Source organism: Vulpes vulpes, chromosome 9 (assembly GCF_048418805.1).
Source record: "Vulpes vulpes isolate BD-2025 chromosome 9, VulVul3, whole genome shotgun sequence".
Taxonomy (NCBI): Eukaryota; Metazoa; Chordata; class Mammalia; order Carnivora; family Canidae; genus Vulpes; species Vulpes vulpes.
Genome location: NC_132788.1, coordinates 20891073 through 20905804, shown reverse-complemented (window position 1 = coordinate 20905804; position 14732 = coordinate 20891073). Strand labels below are relative to the sequence as shown.

General features: G+C 42.8%; 1 protein-coding gene across 15 annotated transcripts in view; it reads left to right on the top strand.

Moving 5' to 3' along the window:
* ADRA1A (adrenoceptor alpha 1A) overlaps positions 1 to 14732 on the top strand; it is a 119873-nt gene that overhangs the window by 86436 nt on the left and 18705 nt on the right. The gene's annotated exons all lie outside the window — the stretch shown is intronic.

Below are 14732 nucleotides of genomic sequence, written 5' to 3'. Positions count from 1 at the left end.
GGTCTCCAGGATCGCGCCCTGGGCCAAAGGCAGGCGCCAAACCGCTGTGCCACCCAGGGATCCCCCAAAAGCTTCTTATCTTGATGAAGTCCCAATAGTTCATTTTTGCTTTTGTTTCGCTTGCCTCGGGAGATGTGTCTAGCAAGAAGTTGCCATTGCCAGGGTCAAAGAGGTTGCTGCCTATGTTCTCCTCTAGGATTTTGATGGATTCCTGTCTCACATTTACGTCTTTCATCCATTTTGAATTTGTTTTTCTGTATAGTGTAAGAAAGTGGTCCAGTTTCATTCTTCTACATGTGGCTGTCCAATTTTCCCATCACCATTTGTTGAAGAGACTCTTTTTTCCATTGGATATTCTTTCCTGCTTTGTCAAAGATTAGTTGACCATAGAGTTGAGAGGGTCCATTTCTGTGTTCTCCATTCTGTTCCACTGAACTGTGTGTCTGTTTTTGTGCCAGTACCATAAAGTCTTGATAATTACAGCTTTATAATACAGCTTGAAGTCCGGAATTGTGATTCCTCTGGCTTTGGTTTTCTTTTTCAACATTCCTTTGGCTATTTGGGGTCTTTTATGGTTCCATACAAATTTTAGGGTTGTTTGTTCCAGCTCTGTGAAAAATGTTGATGGTATTTTGATAGGGATTGCACTGAATGTGTAGATTGCTTTGGGTAGATAGACATTTTAACAATATTTGTTCTTATAATTCATGAAGCATGGAATATTTTTCCATTTCTTTGTTTCTTCCTCAATTTCTTTCACAAGTGTTCTATAGTTTTCAGAGTACAGATCCTCTACCTCGGTTAGATTTATTCCTGGGCATCTTATGGTTTTTGGTGCAATTATAAATAGGATCAATTCCTCAATTTCTCTTTCTTCTGCCTCATTGTTAGTGTATAGAAATGCGACTGACTTTTGTGCATTGATTTCATATCCTGCCACTTTGCTGAATTCCTGTATCAGTTCTAGCAATCTTTTGCTGGAGTTTTTTGGGTGTTTTACATAGAGTATTATGTCACCTGCAAAGAAAGAGAGTTTGACTTCTTTACCAATTTTAATGCCTTTTATTTCTTTTTGTTGTCTGAGTGCTGAGGCTAGGACTTCCAATACTATGTTGAACAACAGTGGTGAGAGTGCAAATCCCTGTCGTGTTCCTGACCTTAGGGGAAGAGCCCCCAGTTTTTCCCCATTGAGAATGATATTTGCTGTGGGATTATCAAAAATGGCTTTTATGATATTGAGGTATGTTCCTTCTATTCCTACGCTGTAGAGCGTTTTAATCAAGAAAGGATGCTATATTTTGTCAAATGCTTTTTCTGCATCTATTGAGAGGATCATAAGGTTCTTGTCCTTTCTTTTATTAATGTGATATATCACATTGATTGATTTGCGGATGTTGAACCACTCTTGCAGCCCAGGAATAAATCCCACTTCATCATTGTGAGTAATCTTAAGGTATTGTTGGGTCCTATTGGTTAGTATCTCGGTGGGAAGTTTGTATCCATATTCATCAGAGGTGTTGGTCTATAACTCTCCTTTTTGGAGGGGTCTCTGTCTGGTTTTGGGATCAAGGTGTTGCTGGCCTCATAGAATGAGTTTGGAAGTTTTCTTCCCATGTCTATTTTTTGAAACAGCTTCAGAAGAATAGGTATTAATTCTTCTTTAAATGTTTGGTAGAATTCCACTGAGGAGCCACTAGGCCTTTTTCTAGTGTCCCTTGCATTTAGGGTGATTACATTTCATTGATGAAAGAGAATTTAAAAATGCCTCAGAAAATGAATGACAAGATGGGATGCCTCTCAGTGGTTGAGAGTCTGCCTTCAGCTCAGGGTGTGATCCCAGAGTCCAAGATCTAGTCCCACATTGGCCCCTTGAGGGGAGCCTGCTTCTCCCTCTGACTATGTCTCTGCCTCTGTGTGTGTGTGTGTGTGTGTCTCTCATGAATGAATAAATAAAATCTTTTTTAAAAATTTAAAAATTTAAAAAATAAAAGCCTGTGGCAGAGAATTGGTATTTTTGCACAGCACGATAGATAGTCATGATTACTATTTGCTCTCCTCCACTTTTCCCTTACTCTTCATGTTCAGGAACTACGTATTTCCACTCTCCTTTTAGGTTCAGACTTTGTCTAGTGTTTATAAGTGATCACTCATACCCTCTAACCTAGTCTTACCTGATTGTTTTCTAAGCATACTTTATTCATAAAGTTTTGTCAAAAGGTTTTCTGACAGGGTATAACATTCATAGTTTTTCACCTGGCCAACCATGTCTGTCCTGAGCACACAAAACTATGAATGCTCAAGAATTTGTTTCTATTTTAGCATTTTGAGTTATGCTTTTCCCTACTTTCTGAAAAATAGTACATGGAATGTATGAATAAGTTTCTTCACCACTCAGATGATTGTTGATTGTTTTTGTACTGAACTTTGAACATTATAACACTGTGCCCTATTTTCACTATAATGCTAGTATAGCACAGGCTGACTCTTAGTGTATTCTGAAGATTAAAAGCATGAGCTTTGGCATCAAACAAGTCTGGATTTTAATCTGAGCTCAGACATTTCCTTTAGCTGTGAATTAAACTCCCTAAGCCTCAGTTTCTTCATCTTTAAGATGATGTTGATAATACATTCACATAGGGCTGTACAGGGGAATTAAATGGATAATGTTTATGAAATAATTTATATGATGTCTGGCATGTAGTAAGTGCATGTCTACTTTAGTCACAAACGGGTATTTACTAAACACCTACAAATGCATCAGGTACAATTCCTATCCTGATGAAATTTATATGTATAGGGAGAGTCATTAAGCAACTTATCACATTTGCAATCTTACAAAAACAACCATGACAGGTGCAGTGAATGAAAAGCATAAGGTGCTTTGGTAGCATTTAGCAAGAGAACCTGTCCTAGCATGTCATCTGAGGCCGGTGGATGGGTAGAAGGGGATCACAGATAGTTTTCCTGAAGAAGTGGAATTTAGGCAAAGACCTAAAGGATGAAGAAGAATTACCACCACAAAGGGCATGGAAATGGAGGCAACTTTCCATGCAAAGGGAACAGCAGGTGCAAAGGTCCTAGGGCACAGACACATTGATAAATCAAGAGAAGATCAGAGTGATCAAGGAGGAGTCAAGGAAGGTATGCAAGGCAGGACAGAAGAGGGAGTGAAGTCCAGATCATTTGGCCTGATGAGGGATTGTGGATTTCATCTAAAAGCACTGGGAAACATTTAAGACATATAAGCAGAAATATCACCAAATTGGAATTGCATTTCAAAAAGAGCATCCTAGAGAAAAGGGAAGACTGTGCATACATGCAGGAGATCAATGAGAAGGATCTTACGGGTGACAGATGGTGGTGGTAGCCTGGGGTAGGCCATGACACTGGATATAGAGAGATGTGGAAAGGGTGGGCAATCTACTGGAGATAGCGAGAAGGTATCAGGGCTGACGGCCAAGCTTTTGTCACAAACAAGTGAATGTTAATAACCACTTATAGACATAAGGAATACTAGAAGACAAGCAGATTAGTGTGTGTCATATTACACACATTAATATCAAGGTTCCTGCAGATAATCTAAGGAGAAATGCATATATGGATCATGAACTCAAAAAATAAGCAAAGACTCAAACTATACACTTTATATTTAAATACTAGCTGCAGATATTAATCTTGAAAGTATCCATATTTTTTAGAGCTGGTTCACTGAAGACTCCCAAATAACTGGAGATATGTCTACTCTTGCAACTGAAAATTTTAATGTATTAATAACAGATTTTTGAGGTAAAGACCAAAGTTATTAATCTAGTCCTCCTTCTCACCAGCTCTGTAACCTTGAGCAGCTGTCTTACCCTTTCTTTCTGCATGTTTACATCCTTATCTATTTGTAGCACAGATGTCAGAGTGGCTTTTGGTGCCTCAAGGGTTTATAGGAGATGGTTATAAATGATTTCAATAACAATTTAGATCCAAATATGTATATTGGATCCCACGTAGTTAATGAATAAAATTTAGGAACTGTTGAAATATATGTAGACTTGTCCTACTCACAAAAAACAAAATCATTTGTCAGATCCAATAACATATCTATATCCTTCTATGTGTGTACCTCTTAAAATATTCCAGTGCACAATTTTTTTATTGCCATATTGAAAAGAAAGCAAGACATTCAGAACAACCAACTTTTCTTCCCAAGTAGTGTTTCCTTGCATAGGAAGTTCTTAAACTTCAGGGTTAGAATGTACTTTAAAGAATGTCTTAATAGGATGCTTTATTATGCTTGAATCCGTGGTATGATACCTCAGGGACTGGTTATCCATCCTATCCTAGGCTACTTTCATTGGTAGGAAGACCAAATTCCAGGGTGGCCTAAATCTGTCTTCCAATAGCTTCTAGCCATTGGTCAGAATTCTAAGCCAGACCAATGTGCTAATCTCCTAGTTGGTCTGCTGGACCCTACTAGCCTCCCTCTTTAGTTATTCCTAGATAAATGTAAGTCTTAGGAAAATGAACCTGCTAGTTCTAGCATGTTTGTGTGCCATCTAGTTGCTAACACTGATACCTATCTTGAGACATGAAGTGGAGCTAACTTCTAACTCACCAGCACCAAATTGGAATAAGCAAAAAACCATTAGCATCATTATTTTCATTTTGACAAACTAGAGTAGCTTTCTTCTCTTCCCATGAAAACTTGTCTGTGAATAAAAGAGAAGTTGACAGCCACAACCAGGTAAAAATCCCATGGCATTCACAACTATGGGAAATGAACCCAGCTGTGTTGGAAGTGCTCAGAAAGGCTACTGTTTCAAGCAGTATCTCCAGAAGTTATTGTGTATCACCTGATCTGACCAAATATTGGGTGGACATTTCAGAGGGGCATCACAACAGTGGAGAACAGCCTTTCCTTAGAAATGCAACTGGTTTTTGTAACAGAACATCACACCACATGGCAAGGATTAGTTCTTTTCAGACAGCCTCAAATGCACTTGTCCCTGATTTTGACTTTTCTTCCCTGTTTTCTGGGTTTATCTTTCAGGCATCTTTATTCCTGACTCGAGAGGGTTTTTTATTTAAATTCAATTTAATTAACATACAGTGTATTATTAGTTTCAGAAATAGAATCCAGAGTTCCATCAGTTGCACCCAGGGCTCATCATATCACATTCCCTCCTTAATGCCCATCACCCAGTTATCCCATCCCTCACCTACCCCCATCCATCAACCCTCAGTTTGTTTTCTAGAATTAAGAATCCCTCTGGTTTGTATCTTTCTCTGTTTCCCTGACTCAGGAATTTTGCAAAACTTTCTGAACCACTATATTCACTACCACTGAATAGTTGGAAATTCATGAGTGGTTTTTATGCTCTGGCCTTAGGAAGACTTCTTAGTGGACATGCTGCTTCTGGATACCATATATTCCTTTAAACTATGACACATCTACCACTATGACCCCAAACCACATCCTAGTGAACTAAAGATACTGTATCACTGAGTTGTGTTAACAGTTATGCAAATGTTCAACTCCTCTGGGTTATAATTTTCTATCTTTCTGTAGTACTAACTAGAGTCCTTGACTGGGCACTTGGATCAGCATATTTATTAACTAGCTATCTAGGAAAGTGAATTTTCAGTCTCCCAGACCTGTGAACTTCACAAGAATTTGTACTTAATCTTGAACTCAGTCAAGAGTCATTGAAATGATTTGATCAACGAAGATATAATCAAGTTTGTTTTCCCAGAATCTCTGGGGCTATAATTGGAGCAATAGATTGGAAGGAAGGAAGGCTAGAAACAGGAAGCTCGGTTAGTGAGCTGATATAAGGTCCTAGCTGGAGATCATGGCCTGAGCTAGAATGGCTGGTGACAAAGAGAGTGAAGGTTCAGTCATCTGGACTGGGAGATTGGATTGGAGGTCACGGAGGAGGTGGGAGACTGAAGGGTTGAGGGTGACAGTGGTTTCCGGCTGGGACAACTTAGGGGAAAGGGTGCCATCTACTGAGGATGGAGCAGAGAAGAAAGTGTAGGTTTTGTGAGACATGAGTTCAGTTTGGTTATGGTAAGGATGAGATGGTTTGGAAACCTCAGGAAAGATGTCTGATAATAGTTGTATATGTAGAACTGTAACAGGAGCCAGAGATGGACTAGCATAGAGATTTGACATCAGCAAGGCAAAGAAGGAAACCGAAGCCATAGAAATGGATACACTTCCCCGGTGTCTTTCTTCCATCTCTGACTATCAGACAGTTAGCTGAGACTCCAGAAGGCTTGGCAAAGTTTGGAAAGAATGATTTTGTCCCCTGTCAGAAAAACTGAGATTTCTCAATATCACATTTATGCTGATAGATGGGAAGCATGGTCAATTCTTTTTTTTCAAAGATGTCTATAATCAAAACAGTGCCATACTCTATTGCCTTTTAAAATCAAAGAGAAAATTTCTCCAATCCCGTTTGCATTTTAAAATCAGTTTGCCCATATTATAGTTTCCAAAAAGATACTTTTTATTTTGAAAACAAGCTATTAAAATACCTACACATATACATTATGTCAGTTTGAAACCACCTGTTTTTGATGGAGGTGAGGTATTTAGCTGGTCTGGTCCAGCTTGAGCCAAGGACTGGGGAAAGGTGAGCAGGGGTCCACAGACAACTTCCGTCCCTGGCTTAACCTGAGCAGGCAAGAGGGGTGTACCAGAACTGGGAGACCAAAGTATTATTCATATTCTGCCTTAAACAGAACTAGATTATATTCCTGGAGGATGGCCATAGTATCAGGAGACATGTGTCTGGGTGACCCGGTGAGAGGACCTGATATGTCATTTCCAAGTAGGGAATTATCCAGAGAACCCAGATTTGGCATCTTTACAGGCAGTCCAGAACCAAAAGTCCATCTGCCTGCTTGCCTGTTTACCTCTTACTACATAAGCGCCACCTGACTCACCCATGTCCTTCCCGGAAGACTTTGGAATGCAACCTGCCTGAGCCTTTAAGCTGAATGTGAAGGGACATCATTCTGAGAAACTCCCGTGCTTTCTCCCTGGGTGACCAATTTGTGTTGTTTGTGCCACTGTTTCAGATTTGTGGGGTTTGGCCTTGGATTCATATCCCACAAATATGAGAGTCTGGTGCTGACAATATTGTCTTAATTACAGGCTTCAACTTTCCCTACAAGACCCTGTAAAGTGTCTTTATAAGTACTGGAAGTAACAATTTCATGTAATATCTGTGAGTTAGCTGTACAAAATTATTTGCAGAATGATTTTGTTTTCATGCAAATATGAGTGTCTCGAAGAAGGGGAAGATAAATGTTGGGATGTGAGTTCAGACACCCCTTCTTTCTCCATTTAAGAGTATATTTCCAGCTATAAGTACTTGAAGCAGGAGTTTTATTCAAAATGCCATTTTCTCCCAACAGCAAATGTCATCCACTGATTCAGTAAACAATTACTTCTCAGTAATTTTTCATTATATCATTTTATCAAATGATAAAATTTTTCATTTTATCACTGAGGGAGATGTAAATGAGAAATAAGAAGTGGTGTGTGTCTTTGGAGAGACTAGAACCATAAGGATTAATTTTGTCATTCATTCAGCAGTGTTATCGTGGCTTACCATATGCCATAAACTATCGTAGGTATTGAAGATACAGCAGTGAAATGGAAAGACAAAAACTTCTGCCCCTCAGGGATTTTATATTCAAGAAAAAAGAGGGGTAAGAAATAACTGTAGAAGGTGGTGATGAGTACTACAGAGAAAAGTGCTAAGGTCCAATATTTAGGGGGAATGGGGAGAAAACAAGATAGACCACCATGTGGGAAGGGTTCACGGGTTTTGAACACAGCTTTGAAGATGGACAGTCCGAATGAATTCCAGCTGGAATGAGGAAATAGGAGAGAGGGACAGTCACTGAGAGAGGAGCAGGAGAATGAAAGGGAGAACCATGAGAGCTGAGGCCATAGTCACTTTGGTGGATTAATAGAGTTACGGTGAACAGTCTGCCATGGCAAGAAGAAGGCCTTGGTGTTGGAAATCCACAGTTCAATTTCACTGGCACTTATTGGAGATACTCACAGAATGTAAACTCCAAAAACGGGAACCATACTCATTTTCCTTCCATCTCCAATATCTACAACAGTACCTATCTCATGGAGGATGCTAAGCGAATCATTTCTTGAATGAATGAATGAATGAATGAATGAATGAATGAATAATGGGAGAGGACGTTGTATAAAGCTGGTGAAACCAAATGATGAAGGGCCTGGAATGACAGGTGATAAACTTGACTTAGATCTTATCAGCAGCATGAAGATCACTCACAACACACATCCTGACAGATCTCCCCATTAAGAGGTTCCCTTCACTGTATTACTGAGCACCCTGAAAACCCTCCCTTCCTTTTAGTGATTTCTGAAAATTTTGCCATATGGCTTCCAACACTTTCTTCTCTTTCTGTCCCATCCCCTTGGAGATGACCAGATGACCAGTGCCTTTGCCTCTCAGGCCCTAGACGTGTGTGTGTGCAGCCCCCATACTACCAAGGGGCATGGGAGCCCTGGAGCTACCAGCAGCGTGAACGTGCTGGGCTCTGTGCAAAAGAACAAACGCCATCCCTGCTCAGTGTAACTCACTGTCAGTGGGCCTCAGTATCGCATGGGCCCCTGCACAAGTGGCCTTCATGACCACAGGCCTCGGATGTCTCCTCTCAACCATTCTTCCCCTCCAGCCTAGACATGAACCTCCAGGAAGGTAGAATGTCCTCCTCAAAACCTAACCCCAAACCTCAGGTTCCCTCCTTCCCACTCTGTCCTCTTCTCTTCTGGCCAATCCCCATGGGGTTCCTTCACCATCCTGCCTCACAAGGGCCTGATGTTCATTTTTGACGGTTTCAGTTTCCCCGGAGGTGAATGCCTTTCTAGGGGGCAAGGAGTGGCAACCATCACCTGGTGCAAAACTTTCCTTTTTCTAGATGTGGGAACTGAGGCTCAGTGGGGAAAGTGACTTACCCAGCTTTCAACGACGATCCACGGCTTCTTGATCCCTGGACCTGAACTCCCTTGATCTCTAAGTGGGAAAGTGGTACCATCCTGACAAGGTGTGATGGGGATGATGAGTCAGGCACCCTTGGCTTAGCAGTGAGCAAGGACGGAAGTGAAGACACCCTCCACTGCCACAATGCAGGGGTGCAGGGAAGGCTGCGCGGGGGAAAGGCAAGTCTCATAAAGGTGTTTCAAAGGGGAACAGTGAGGCTTGGTGACTGGCTGGAATATAAGAGATAAAGAGGAGGAGGAGTGAAATACACACACTCCTTTCCAGGACTGAGCCAGCCTTTGGGCTTGCCCTCCATCAGGAACCACAGCCTGGGCCCCCATCACTGTAGAGCTTGTTGCATACTCTGCAAGACAAGACGATCAAAGAAAACATGGTGAACAAGAAAGCTTGTGGGGGGCAGCAAGTGGGTGAAATGGTTGAGGGGGCTCAGAAGGCACACACGGTTATGAAGCAAGTCACAGGATGTAATGTACGGCAAGGGGACTACAGTTAATAACGTGGTATCGGGTACTTGAAAAGGTGCTAAGAAAGGAAATCTAAAAAGTCCTCATCACAAGAAAAACAATGTTTTGAAAGCTGACAAACCATGATATGTGCCACAAAAGCGAGAAACCGCACTAGTTTGAGGACTACTCTTCTTTAGACCAGGTGGCTGGAGCAAGCTCTTGTGTGGAGATAAGAGGTCTCAAACGAGAGACTCAGGAGACAGCGATGACATTCATGGAAGTGGCAACATTTGGAAAATGGGCTGGTTTATGAAAGGAGAGCGCTTTTAAAGAATCAACCTATAAAAGAAGACGACGGCTTAATTGCTGGCATTTTCCCAAATCAAGTTATCTATCATTTGTTAAGTAAAGGGGGAAAAAGAATCTTGCTGTCTTTTGAAAGCATTTGAATTATTGATTCACTTCTGAAGGAAACACACCACACAGGTGCTCTTGTGGGAAATGTGCAGGGGGGTTAGCAGGGCTGGGCACGAGTTCCTCTCCCTCAAGTTATCATGGGTGCTGGGGCCAAATACATATGTTCTGGAAGATCCGGTCCCCTTGTCTGAAAGGAGGAATACTGGCTGGGGCTTTGGTAACTGGCTAGAGAAACCCTTTGTAGAGCTTTGCTTTGAGCAGCCTGGACTCTTCCAGAGTAAAATCTCTCATTCTGCAGAGCCACACTCGGCCAGCCAGAAGGGTCCCATGAAGAGTGTTTCCCACTTGCAGAACTGTGAGATATGAGAGAATGCCTCCCCAACTGACCTCTTTCCTTGCCTGGGTTGGAAGGAGCAGTGGTTCTTGACAAGAGAAACCATAAGGCCAATGCCCTCAACCCCTGGTAAAAGGGAAAAGGAGCAGCACTCCCATCCACACTGGGCAGTCCCCATAGTACCCCAGGCTTTGTTCTGTTCGGTGCTGTGTACCCAGCACTCGGTGTGCATCTTTCCCCTTACTCACTGCATGTTCGCACACCTCCAGTCCTTCCTCCCCTTGACCACTATCCCACCTTCCTGCCAGAAAGTTCAGAAAAGACTCAACATAGGAACTCTCTGAAAGGAAGAACCACATACTTCCCTAATGGGCATAAGACCAGAATTACACTATTTCCAGCTTCGGTTAAATAGAAGAAAAGAACAAGTCCTTCTAAAGAGTTGTTGAACTAACATCCTTTTGCCCCATTTGTAAGCTTGCTGCTGTCATCAGGATGAATGGGCTCAGTGAGGTATGCTAGCCAGAGGCACAGAGGCAGCTGGGAGCCAGGCTTAGGCAACTTTTGTGTCCCCAAGACTTCTGTGGGAAGCCAATGGAAGCTAGAGCCCTCTCCTCAGGAAAATGAATCTCTGTATGTACACAGACTTGTATTTCATTTCATGGGAAGTCTATCCATGAATGTTAAGAGCCTCGGGTTCTAGTTCCTTGGTCAATCTGGCCAGCATTCTTAGATATTTCTGACCACAATTCTAGGTGGATAACCTAAAGACACCTGTCTGGCTGAGAACTGCCCAAGGGTGGCTCCTAGATGAACCTCAGGAGGGCTCAAGCATGTCGCGCTGACACAGCCAAACTGGCAGCCCAGCAGGGAGGCATCTGGTAGCCTCCGGGGTGATAAAGAAAATTGGTCCTGCGCTCATCATCCTATTCCAATAGCTGTTCTTTGGGGCTTCGTTCAACGGGGCAGAGTTTTCTTCTTGGTAGGAAGATGCCAACTGATCTGGCCTGAATGTTGCTCAGCACTGGAACTCCTTGACCTGGGGAGCTGGCTGCCTCTTTGTGTGACAGCTTGTGTCTCCTTCTGTTTATTGGATGCGTACCAGTCACATTCGACTGGTACCACACACACACACAGAGACCACTGGTTGGATGGGGAGAGACATTTAAGGGTCATTTGTTCCCATTGTCACATAACATTAGCTTCTCCTTTGGAGTCCACATTTTTTTAATTGGAGTCATTTAAGCTCCAATTTTCAGAATGTGATAGCCTGCAGATGGGCTGTTCCAAGATCATCACCCACTGTGCTTTTTTTCAGTGTCTGAACAGTACATTACGACTTTCTAAATGCTATAGTTATTGATGGCGCTGCCCTCCTCCCCTTTGTTTCTCATTATCTCTGAAGAACCTGTTGTCATCCTATGACAACAGCCACACATCATTGCCATTAACACTTCCTGTGCCACTTCCAGAGGGGTTGCTAAATGGCACACAAGACAAGGAGCAGAAATGGGTGAAGCAGACCAGAGACTAATCCTGGCTGGCTCACAAATGAGCCAGGTGATTCTGTGAAAACCATCCCCCTCCTGGGCCTTCCAGTCTTCATCCATAAGGAAGGTTGGCAGTGCTGGCTCTGCACTAAGTTTCTGCCAGTTTCCACCTTCTGGGATTCTGTGACTCTGCCTAATTAGGGCTTATCATAACCCAGAGTCTCTCAAAGTTGTCATTAAGATGTGAAGTTTTCAGTTGGGTGAAATGAAGCATAGAAGCTGGAATGCTAGAACCAAGAAGACTGACTCCCAGCCTTCCGCTTCCATACCAAGTCACCCTGATTGTGAGAGAATTGAACTGAAGAAGAACCTTCTAATTACCAGTACTGGGTTGGAATTTGAAAACTCCATTTATATCCTCCCTGCCTTTTAGAGTGAACTGAAGCACTGGGGGAGAAAACTCACCTAGAAAACCAACACTGGCAGAAAAACGAGCTTTCTCTTGTGCTGGGGGCATTGAGGGAAAACATTGCTGCAACTTGGTAGGTGAAATGTGACTCTAAAGTGGCCAGGCCTTCACGTGAATGGCTCCCAGTGTTCCCCACCTTAAACCTACAGATAACCCCAGTGTCTGAAATGCAAGGTCACATGTTCCCAAAGGAGAGGACATCCAGTGACAAGACATAAGTGGCATCATTTGAAATCATAAGTTTCAATTCCTCCTCAAAATTTAGAGGCCTCAACAGTAGAGGTTAAGGTTCTGAATCTCCAAGGGGGAAGATGCTGATGTTCAAGGGTGAACTCATACTGTACTCACCTCGTCTGGCCATGCTTTAGTTGACCGACATGTTTGGAGGGACCTGAAAAGAAAAGAGTCAGAAATTCTGCAGCCAACCAAGTGGTAGAAGGAAACTCAGTTGAAGAGAAGAGTCCCTAGGGGCTGGGGGATTTTTCCAAAGCTCAAGAATTTAACCAGGCAGATTCACAGGCAAGAGGTGATGTGACTTGCAGACTGAGCGGTTCAGAGAATTAAGCTGGGAGCAGTTTGCTCCTTTTGAAGCAGAGTCTGGGCAGGGGGCAAGGGGTGTTGAGGAGCACAGCAAGTATATGGTGACAAGAGAAATGGGAGCCCCTATGCTCCTGTGGGTTATTCAAAAGTCCGGTTCTTCCCATAAAACATGATGAGAAAAATGATAGTATTTGATACCAGATGATACAGCATGGTACAAAAGGTAGTGAAACACCATCAGAGAGAAAACCAGACAGTTGAACAGAAACTGGGCAGAAAAGGGGAAAGGAAAAAAGAAAAAAAAAAAACAGAAGAAGGAAGGCACACACAGGAAGAGAAATCAGAGCTACAGCTGTCAGGCAGAGAAGAAAGCCAGGCCAGTCACGGAGAGGTCAGGAGTCAGCCACTCACTCAGCAGTAACTGGGAGGAGCCTCTGAGATGCCAGCATTGTGCTGGGTTCTAGAGCTCCACCAGCGAGCAACGCGGACACGGCACAGGCTCCGAGGGGGTTTATGGCCTAGTGACTGGGTCAGAGACACCCTTCCTGGAACGGGTGGGTTCTACCCTGGTGCTCCATGCTATGGTGGGTAGAAAGCAGGGAGAAGCATGATCCAGTAGTCTTCCCACCCTAAAAAGCATCATCGTTATCAAGAAGAAAGGGCGATGAGAAGAAATTGAGGCTGAGGATAGCCAGAGTGGGGATTGCTGAGAAGACAGTACCTGCGTGGAAAGGTTTGGACAGAGAAGGAGATGATGGGATAAGGGAGGCCTGCTGGAGACCAGACAGCAGCACCTCATTTCCAAGCCAGATTCCAGCTCAATCTCCCCATCCTAGGGGAGAGATAATGAAAGGTAGAAAGAGATTGAAGAATGTGAATAAGAAGGGAAATTGCCCCAGCCAGCTTTTCTCATCTTTCTGGAAAGTTCCAGAAGAACGTACAGTTGTGAGTGTCTCTCTTCTATTTGCCAGCAGCTGCTGAAAGAGAATCACACCCAAGAGAGGATGAACATGGCCAGTAGGAGAAATATATCACACAACCTGCTGCTATGGGACTGTCAGATTGAGAATGGGCAGATTGTGCTAGGTTTAGACATATCTAGGTGCTGTCACACACTTAATGGGATAAATTAAAAGGGGGTCATTTGTGAGAAAGCCAGTAGTCCAGAAGAATCTGTCAATTAGTCTGAAAAGCCAACATGTACAGATTTGCTTAGATTACCCAAGACAATATCCCTGGAACTTGAAAGCTGGAGACCATCTAACATTCCAATCTTGGTGTAAATTCACCATCTCCCTGTCTCACCTTAGCTGCAGGAAGGAGATGGTATTTTGAGCACAAGGACTGGGAAACCAGTATTTACCTCTTAAACTATGCAGGAAGGCCAGTGTAGAGAAAACCCAAGAGCCCGACTCTGAGTCAGCCAAACCTGGAATTCAAGGGGGTTCAAGGGACGGAAGAGATTTATTGAGATTCATGAATGCAAAACTGGGCTCCGTGAGGACAGTGTCCTTGATGAGATTGTGGGAAATTCTAGGGTTTTCAAATCACTTTATTAGCACTCACATTCATAACTCATAAATCATATATTTTTTTCTTTTTTATTGCAATTCTTCAAATAAAAGAAATACACTCCCTTGCCTGTCTGATTCACAGAATGGTGAGATCCCCAGACAAGATGTGCCGAGCTAATATATCCTTATTAAGCCCAGGCCAAGGTGTGCGACTCAGGTTCCCTTAATCATGTCATCGTCTCTATTAGAAAGAAATAGTGGACAATATACAGGCACCATAATGTAAGATGATATTTTTTTCTGGAACAGACCATATTCACACAAAACCACCAGCCATGATGGCAATGGCCATTTTCTCTGCCTCTCAGATGAAGTTTGAAAAGCATTCTTTTCAATTTCACTTCCTCCACCTGCGTACTTCATCACTCCCCACACACCATCTTCCTTCTCAAAAAATTTGTTATCCCAACACATT